Source organism: Podarcis tiliguerta (assembly GCF_965153285.1).
Source record: "Podarcis tiliguerta genome assembly, chromosome: 3".
NCBI classification, from domain to species: domain Eukaryota; kingdom Metazoa; phylum Chordata; class Lepidosauria; order Squamata; family Lacertidae; genus Podarcis; species Podarcis tiliguerta.
In genome coordinates, this window is record NC_139536.1 from 65,193,021 (window position 1) to 65,202,740 (window position 9,720).

Genomic DNA, 9,720 nt, shown 5'->3' on the forward strand with positions numbered 1-9,720 from the left:
CACCCCAAAATACAATTCACTATGGAAATAGAAGCCAACAACCAACTTCCCTTCCTTGACGTCCTAATCTACAAAAAACCTGATGGCTCCCTAGGACACACTATCTACCGGAAAAAAACACACACCAACCGCTACTTACATGCACAATCACACCACCACCCTGCACAAATAAACTCCGTAGCCAAGACTCTCATCTCCAGAACCAAACGCCTGGCTGACGAAGACCACTTGACAACTGAGTTACAGAATCTCTCAAATGTGTTAATTGCCAATGGATACCAGCAAAACAGGGTTACGAAGCTAATCCAAAAAGAAACACCCCCCAAAAACCAAGACACAGAAGAAAACAATGGCATAGCCCTCCTTCCTTATATCAAGGGCACTACAGATAAAATTAGCAAAATCCTCCATAAACACAATATCAAAACAGCCTTTTGCACCAACCAAAAAATAGCCAATATCCTCAGAAACCCCAAGGATAAAATTCAGTTGGAAAACCAAGGGGTCTATGAAATACCCTGCAAAGTCTGCCCAGCCACGTACATTGGACAAACAAACAGACGAATAAATGCACGGATCGCAGAACACAAGAATGCCGTCAAAAAAGAAGAAAAAACTTCCTCTCTTTTCCAACACATGAAAGAAACAGGACACGAAATTAATTTTGCAGATTCCAAATTGCTCTTTAACATGGAACATCACCACAAGAGAATAATCATGGAAGCCATCGAGATAGAGAAACACCCTCACAACATGAACAAGCGTGACGACACATCCCGCTTGCCAGACATCTGGAAATTAGCCCTCCCCACAAAATCTGACACCAGATCCAGAGGCACACAGAACGCCATCACCAATCAACCACACCAGACCCAAACCCAGACCCTCTCCACAGATAAATTACAGACACCATCCAGTAGCCAAACCAGGGTGGCACCTCCGGATGCTGCACCCCCCTGCAATCCCTACACAGATCTGGCTGGCACAGGCCACAAAACCACAGCTCGCCCCTATACACGAAGCCAAGCCAGAGCACAACCAAGTGCAGTACAGCCATCTTCTCAGAAAAACTCTTCACAAAGTTCAAGAGTTCAAGACACGAAGGCTTTAGCAACTAATCCACACCTAATGACCCACCTAAGTGGGATTCAGGAAATCACTCAAGAAATCACTCAAGATATCCCTCAAGTAATTAAGGAACAAAAGAAGAAAAGGCACACTAGCCTGGGAACCTCCTCTCTGCCCAGAACATTGGAGGCTATACACCACACCTCCTCAACAGTATTTATAGGAACTCAAACACTGAGATCCTGCTCTGTTCCAGTAACAAGAAGCCGAAAGCACCAGCCTGAAGATGACGAGTGAGACCTCGTCGAAACGTCGCCTAGACACCCCAACTTTTACACGGGAAGACACCCGAGGACACCAAAATATATATATATATATATATATTTAAAAACTATGATTTACAATGGAAGATGAGAGGCAGAGGGTTGCTGGATTTTTGTGCCAAACAGGGCACTGCTGAAATTTGAGACCCCAAGATCCACCACTGACCGGCAGTCACAGCAGTCTGACTTAGCACAAACCTGTGTTAGTGACCTAGTAGAACACCAGGAAATGGTCTCCCTGCATGCTGCCTGCAGTCAGAATTCTTTTTGCAAAAATGTGGAAATCAGCTTGTACTCTGCCTATTAGATAGAAAAAACTGAGGAATCACTGCAATGGTTAAATTGAAGAATTGACTCAGATTTAAAGAAAGGAACCAAAGGTATGTCGCAATAATAGTTTACGAGTGTTGGATTTATGCAGGACTTGTTGGATTCTAGTGATTCTACATATTCCACTGGGCTCCTTTGGGAGGATGAACAGGGAATTGTTATTATTCAGATAACTCCTATCAGGTCCAGTGAGCATGGCCAATAGTAAGAGATGATGGGACTTGTAGTCCACAATGTCTAGAGGGCAATGTGTTGTCCACCCCTGGCTTAAGAAAGGTTTGTGTGTATTGGCTGTTTCCTTCCCCTCACTCCTCTCAACCTGTTCATTCCTAAATACACAAACTGTAAAAAATTAAAAACCAAAACAACAAAAATCTGTAAGAGTCTCATGATCTCTCTTTCAAAGAACGCAGAACCTACCATTGCTATAGCTATAGCAGGACTAGAAACGAGTGTTATTTGTATATTTGGTTAACACCAATGTACTAGTTTACAAATGATCGCTTTGATCACTTTTTGTTTTCTGTTGCTTGCTCATGGTATTCCTACAGAAAAGTTTATGAAGAGAGTAATGAAACCAATATCCCTTATTTATCCCTTGGATTCTCTTCCAATAAATTATATTGTGGAATTGTGAAGACATTGCTTCCCAACATTTCTCTGTCCCGTTCCCCACTCTGAAGCCTTCTTGTGTAAATCTAGAATATGATGTTTCCAACTTGGTTTTCTTTATTACCATGCAGACGATATTCAACTATTCTTCCCCTCACCAAAAAAGAAGTCTGGGGAACCGGTGTTTTTTTCCCCCCAGGCTTTCTTCTTAACTTAAAAAACAAAACAAAAAACCCACCTCCCACAAGCTGAAGTCTGTTTTGCGTTGTTAGGCCAAGCCATCGTCTGATGGTGATGTAATGGAGAAGATCCACGATGACTGGCTGCAGCCAAACTGGTCATGTTTTGTCCACACATGGCAGAGCAGTCGGTGTACAACACTGTCACACTGAAGCTAAATCTGTCCTTACAAAAGACGGCTAAAGAAAAAGCATTCACAGCCTAACAAAGCACCAGCCGAGCATGAAAGCAAAGGAAATCTTGCATTCAGTAGAGAGACAGTTGCCAGCTCTTTCAGTTAAAGGCTGGCGACTATGCCATGTGGTAATGGGGGGCGACAATTTTTTCCTGTTCCTTGTGATATGCAAGCTGGATCTTCAGGTGGGAGACAGACGAAGATAGCTGAGTGAAACACTTCCGTGATACGTCGTTTTTAGGGACTTGGCTGCTGAAGCCCTCAGAAAATACAGTGGTACCTCGGGTTAAGTACTTAATTTGTTCCGGAAGTCTGTTCTTAACCTGAAACTGTTCTTAACCTGAAGACCACTTTAGCTAATGGGGCCTCCTGCTGCTGCCGTGCCACCCGAGCACGATTTCTGTTCTCAGCCTGAAGCAAAGTTCTTAACCTGAAGCACTATTTCTGAGTCTGTAACCTGAAGCGTATGTAACCTGAGGTACCACTGTACTGCTTTTTCAAAAAGCAGAGCACTGTGGGTTGGATCCAAAGAACAAGCACAAAAGGAAATTAGCTGGTGGTGCCATTCCACAAATTGCTTGCACAAGAACCGACACAGCATTGGCCATTGGCTTTAAGAACATAGCTATAATAGCCAGTTCTACTCACTTTCCTTACTTATTCCAGCCTTTCTTCAAAGAGCTCAGAATAACATACATCCACTTTTTGCCCCTCAGAATTTGCTGATTGAGGCAGCTGCCCCACTCTGCCAGCTTTTGCCGATTACTGAATAGGAGCAGAAAGCAATGGCAGAAATGAATATCTCAAATGTTTCCAATGCCTGTTTTAGCATGTCTTTGGATCATGGAAACATTTGCACAAACCATATACTCCTGTCAGTGCTATTTTTCTAGGAAAAAAAGGTGCCAGAACTCGCCATGAATACCTCCCTTGTTCTCTTATAATGGCAATGGTGCCCATCTGAGAGGGGCCAGAACTGAGTTCTGCTGAGTTCCGGCTCAAAAAAAGCCCTGATTCCAATCAGAGAAAGCAAAGGATGTGTACACATTGCCATTTACCCCAGGTCTGGTGTACACCCACCACTAGTGTTTGAAGGGGTGTAGATGACCCATCAGTATCCTGTCACTTTTTGAGAAATATTCCTGTTTGGTGCTGTTTGCCTCAAACCAGCTTCCATCATTAGGAAATGGAAGCTACAGTTAAGGCGGAGACAGCTGTTGCACATGCACAGAAGGTGGTTTCATTGAATTGCGCATTAAGCAAAGGCATCCTCATCACCACCATCCTCATTGCGTACAGCAATATAAGTAAGCAACTTGAAACATGGGGGATGGGGATATGGAGGAACATCATCAGCTGTATTTTAAACCACTAATGTATACATAGCCAAAGGTTTTGTGCCTGCAAGTGACAACTGAGAGCATTATTAAATTCACAAGGTCTAATCTGCACAATCTGCTCCCTTGTTCTCACTTGCTTTGGCCCAGTTGGCCATGTGCTTTCAATCTAAGTTTGGGTTTTATTTTAAGAAAGGCATGGCCCCTTTCGGAAGAAGGAGAATAAGGTCATGTGAAGAAACATGCGCATCAGTGTGACGTAGTGGTTTGAGTGTTGGACTAGGATCTGGGAGACCAGGGTTCAAATCCCCACTTGGCCATGAAGCTCACTGGATGACCTTAGGCTAGTCACTCACTGCCTCTCAGCCTAACCTACCTCACAGGGTTGTTGTGGGGATCAAATGAAGAGCGGTGTGCCATGCATGCCACCTTGAGTCCCTTGGAGAAAAGGGTGGGATATCACCCAATAAATAGATATCTCCCTTTTTAAAAAATACAAATATCCCTGGAAAACAAAATGAAACAAATCAAATATAAGAAAGGTTTCAGAAGCAAAACACTAACTCTTTCTGATGTCAGGGCACATTCTGATAAGCTGTAAAATCCATCTATTTATCTGCAACATGAATGGGTTGGAAGAGTAGTCCTTCTTTCTTATCAATTCTGTCTGGTAAATTATCCATTTTGAAACAGTAGATTAAGAGTAGGGCTGTCCCAATACATTTTGGCACCTGAGGCAAACCACAAAATGGCACCTCCCTCCCCATTGATGAGGAAGGAGTGAGTGAAGAACTAAATCAGGAGCAAGGTGGGGGAATCGGAATCTGCGGCCCCTGTGGATCCTGTCAGCTAAAGTTGTTGCCTCACCTTTCCTCATGCATAGGCTGGTCCTTGGTTAAGAGGTTTTTTTCTAGTGCTTATTCCATACTGCAGAGTGTGGAGTGGGAGGCCAGGTGTAGTCACACGAGATCATTTATTTGACCCTTTGGAATGGTAAAATACTTCATACGCCCATAGAGAGTTCTGGAACTTCTGGGTGAGATTTGCTACCTATAAATGAAAATCCTGTAATGAAAGCTGAGTGCTTCATCCCCAACACACAGAGGAGAGCGATCCATCTAATTTCTCTTCCTTACAAATTGCCAGAGGGGTTACTACAGTTCAGGCAGGCTCATTAAAGGCAGTGCCAAACGTGTTGAGAATGGATGGACGCGGATTCAATGAAAAGGAGCCTGAAAGCCTATTCTACACAATCCAATTGTTACTAAGCTCCTACCTAACAAAGGGTTGTATTGTTTGAGGAGTGATTTCTGCCAGGGTGGGAAAAAGCCTTGAAATGTAGTGCCAAATATATTTTAAAAGGGAATATTGTACAGTATATGACCCAATGAACTATGGCTCTCTCTTTCTCATATAGACACATTGGATAATAAAACATGAATGTTTCAGAGAGAGAGAGATTCTTCTTTCTAACCTTTGAACTAGCTCTAGTCTCACTCACCTCCCACCCTCCCAATTTTCTGTTTCAGGAAAAAGAGCAGAACACTATGATTCACATTTCTTCCTTCTCTATAATTTCTGAAGTGTGACCCACAAATCCCAAATAGCTTTGAAACGCATGGCTCATTTTGCATATTAATGGCAGTAGATAAACATACAGACAAAAGGGCTTCTTCACACAGTGCTTAGTTAAATTATGATTTTTGTTCTCACCGGAGGCACCAACTTGAATGGCTTTAAAAGAGGATTAAACAAATTCGTGGAAGGTAAGTTATCAATGGCTACTAGCCAAAATGGCTACGTTATGCCTCCACTGTTAGAGACAAGCACATCTCTTAATGCTAGGAGGCACAGTCTTGTTACTGTAAAATCTCTGGCTAATCTAGTGCAATAGTATCTTAGATATCTACTGGGAGGTCCTGACCAACCTTCTGTTCAACACTGTCAAATTTGGTCAGTGCTTGAATTGGAGACCAATGTACATCACTACAAACCTTTAAGTACAATAAACATACACATACGGTTTCCTTGTGTTCTTGTAACATGGCTCATAGTTCTGTGGGATCAAGTTGTTTTGGTCTTTATGGTGGGTGGAGGGGTATTTGTGAAGATACTGATTTTGTTACAGTTTTCCTCAGTATACACGAACATCACAGTGAAGGTTATGAAACTATAAGTAAATAGCTAATGGCATAAAATGACAACTAATTCTCCTAATAATCCACATCAGTCTTCAAATCACTGGGTTGTGAATGTAACTTGAATGCTTTTCTGTGCTTATGTTTTGAAACTTGCAAAAGTCCTGTGTTTGGTGTGGCTTCTTCCCTTTCTCTCACCAGTGAAGCCAAGCCAAAATTGATAATTAGCAACAGTAATTATTTCTTAATAGGAATAATGAAAAATGACACACCTAACTAACTCTGGCTTCATGCCTCCATTATTTGGATGAGGTGGAGTTCCATTTCAGTTAGATTTCATGCCTGGGTTTGGCTTTGAAACCGCTTTGGTCACTCTGACAGATGGCCTATGCTGACAGATGGACAGGGGGAATCATAGAGTTGAAGGACTCTTGTAGGCTATCCTGATCAGCCTCTACTTGATGCTAACAATCCAGCACCATGTAATCCCCAGGAAATGACTCATCAAGTGTTTGCTCAAATACCACCAGAGAGGAAGTTCCCACAGCCCTTATTGGTATTTGGTTCAAACTTCTCTGATGGTCAAATTTTCTGCCTTGCTGATTCTTCTGGATTGTTCAGCAGCTTCGAAGACCATCAACCATGGAGCTTTCTAGACAGGCTGGACTGATTAAGGACTGAAAGTGCTGCCCTATGTATCTATTAAATAATCTTTTATGTGTTATAATGAAAGTTATTTATTTAAAAGCCTTTCCACATGATTCTAAACCAATTTCAAATGTTAATTGTTGTTAAGTTGAGGCATCTAGCAATCACTTAAATCTTGGTTCATTACATCATAAATTCGTGGACAGCACTAGCCAGAGCAGCCAGGCCTTATGGTTAGTCCATTATTTACCAGATGGAATCTTTGCGATTGCTTTTCAACAAAAACATTTTGCTTGTGTGACCTACTTCAAAATATATTTGTCATTAATAATGTTTTCTTCTTTTAAAAATTGAAACCGTACCTTCAAGGACGTATGCAGAGGGCCATGTTTGCAATGACTGTGAACAGTCGATGGAACACTTTGCTCTTCTATTGTGTCACTTTTGCTCCCTGCTAAGCTAGCAAATTGCTGCCAGGAGGCCTCAAGAAACCATAGCAACTATCTAGTGACAACCCTGTGTAGTTTTTGTTCCACAGTAGAAGGATCCATTAATCACATTGATTTCTGCCAGTGTGATTTTGGATACTTTTAAAGCTCTTAGCTAAAAATTGTACCACATCTGTATGTGGTGAAGTAGCTTCTCTGCATAATCATCATCATCAACAGCTTAAAGTTCTAAGGAAATGTTAAGAGAGTCTGTGTACTGGTCCAGTAAGCGCTTCCGCTGCGCCACCAGCAACAGCTTTCTTTGCAGAGTATTAATTAAGTCCAGTGCAGAGATTCTTGTTGCAGTACAAACTTCAAAGTCTCAGCAGCAGCAAAATAAGGACACAGGGAAGCCTGTCTTTCCAAAGACAGGTTTATTGCAGAAAGATAACAGAAACACCTCCGGAGCTTTCACACATTTTGCTTCACGTCCAGCACGCCCCACAGGCAGAGAAAACAAACACTCTTTATATACTGAGCAACTTAACAACTTAACGAGCTTGACTACTTAAAGTCACATGACATTGCTAATTTGCCAGCGTCTTAGGTTTCACACTCTAACAAATGTTGTGGCTCTTTATACAGCTTTGGTATTTTCTCATATTCAAAGGTGAAGTTGTGCACAGAAGACAACAGTGCCACATTTCTTATGGCCTTTGGAATATCTGAGCACAGATATTACTTAAGAGCATATCACTGTTATGCATATTTTAAAGTCAGCCATTCACTTACAAATTTTAGTTAATTCATTTTTGTACTATGTACCATATTGGCCTGAATATAAGTTGCACCCGAATATAAGCCACACCTTTAAAATTCTAAGGGGGAAAAGAAGAAAAGACAATACCTGAATATAAGCCACTCCCTTAAAATTCCGCAGGCACGAACACCTGTTTCATTTTACTGTATGTCTGCTTCAGCAGCAATATTGTAAAAGCCCTTTTTTGTAAGGTTGCGAATTTAAGTTAACTTTTCTTGGTGAGAATTTGGGAAAAAAGTGAGACTTATATTCAGGCTGATATGGTATATATAGATTTGCTATCTGCCACCCTGGCCCCATTTGCACCAGTCCAGCCCAGAACAGAGTCATACCTCATTGGACTGGAGGGGGTGGGAGGGGGCACATGTGTCCTTGCTGATATGAGGAGCATTTTTCTTCCACTGAAGGAAATGGAGGTCTTTTTAAATGGAAAAGGTATATATGTACATGACAGATCTCCTTTGTCTGGTAATCACTGGATTGGGATGCTGCTGTTCCAAGTGTCACTAGGACAGAGATGGGGAACATATGGTCCTCTTGATGTTGTTGAATTTCAGTTCCCAACCGGCCCAGACAGCAGGGCCAATGGTTGGGGCTGATGGCAGTTGTAGTCCAACAACATGTCCTACTTTTGCACTGGAGAATATTGTTTATTGTGCAATAATCCATTGCACGAGCATGAAGGTGGAGTTTCAGTTTCACTTTCTGTTGTGGTGCTACATCCCTGGAGCTTTCCACGTTAAGTAAAAACATTTTGGGCCAGATTCAACTAAACCGTTGCTCTAGAATGCAATGACTCTTGCAAGTGTAACATAAATTCCCCAAGGGCTGGGAGAATACCCAGAACAGTGAGCAAGGGAAGGAGGGAAGATAGTGTTCCATCTGGCAAGCAGAAATGCTTGAGCTGGTGGACTACTAACATTCTCATGATCTCGAATTCCATCCAAAATTAATATTATTATTCACACAGCCTTTTCAGAACCTCCGGTTTTTGAGTGATGAGTTTTTTTGGCTCATCTGCCATGATCTTCTTGTGCCTTAGGAATCTTTACTGATTCTGTTGCATTTTTCAACCCACTTTGGGAGACTGTTATGTCTGAAAAACTATATATAATGCTTTAAAATAAATACAGCTTGGATCACAGAACAATTTAAAAGCACATGAAGCCATCGCTTTGCTGAAGTTACATGTGCATGGATGGATCACTGGTAGAAGAAAAATAAGAAACATAATCTTGAGCAGGTACAAATCAAGCACAGGAATGAGTAAATTTAGCTTATTTTAAGTTGCTCACTCATATAAACACATTTATGATCTTTAGAAGTTTCATTTTCTTGATTGCAGCAGTAGTATAGGTAGCTAAAGGGCATCTTTTGATTCTCTCTGCTTTCTAGGCTATTCTCCAGGAACTGTGTAGGCTGTATTTATGTTTGATGAAAAATGCAGATATCTTAAAGTCCATCCACATAGGAAATCTGCATCAGTTTCCAATGAATGAGAGCATTCTGCTGTGGAAGTGATTTGAATCTTAAGAGCATAGAGTGAATACAACAGCCTGCTTAAAGATTCTTCTAATTCACTGCATTCTTGCATGGCCATT